This window comes from Salvia hispanica, chromosome 3 (assembly GCF_023119035.1).
Source record: "Salvia hispanica cultivar TCC Black 2014 chromosome 3, UniMelb_Shisp_WGS_1.0, whole genome shotgun sequence".
Classification (NCBI taxonomy): Eukaryota; Viridiplantae; Streptophyta; class Magnoliopsida; order Lamiales; family Lamiaceae; genus Salvia; species Salvia hispanica.
Genome location: NC_062967.1, coordinates 26,577,784 through 26,578,641, shown reverse-complemented (window position 1 = coordinate 26,578,641; position 858 = coordinate 26,577,784).

Sequence of the window (858 nt, the reverse complement as noted above, 5' to 3'; positions counted from 1 at the left end):
TTATAAAAGACACAATTTACATAAAACGATTCAAAAGAGACAATAGGTAGGTAAAAAAACACATTATAGATATATAAATATAACGTATAAACCTAGCCAATACTTTCTAATGTAAAAAATAACTATTTACTTATCTTTAAATTTGTTAAATAACGGAAGGGTAAAAATTATGATAAAATCATAAAGGAGTAAAGTGTTTAAATTTTCCTGCAGGGTGGACTTTTTTTACTCTAAGAGGCTGAAACCTGTATTTATTTATTAGTATTTGACTTAAAGAAATATTTCCTGAGAAGATGAGAGGAAATAAATGCAAAATAAATCAAACAACTATAATATAAGGATGTATAAATATAAAATTTGACTTTAGTATTCATTTATCAATAAAAAATGTAATCTTTCATAACCGATCCAAATATGCAATATAAATATATAGATATTACACAAAAAAATGGATGGATAACAGAGAAAACTTAGCAAAATACATTTAACACAGAAAATATTTCATAAAGTTGGAATCCAATGGACACTCACCCTGTTGATTGATATGATATTACTAGCAAAACAATTAATTTGCCAAACAAGATAAAGAATTTAAAACAGCTTATGTACATATATAAACTCTGCCTCTCAAAATCTTTTAAGAATTACTTAAAACATTAATCTACATTGAGTTCATCCACAAAGAGCAGAATGTGTTTCTTGTCATAACATTCTTCAGTGGAAAAGCACAAAATTTCAAGAGCAAGCTTAATGCAGTGATAATGTTTTTCAATCTACCTTTGGTTACTGCACAAGATGCCCTTTTCTCGATTCACTGACCGTCGTTGTAAACGTGCCAAACAACTCATAGCATCATCT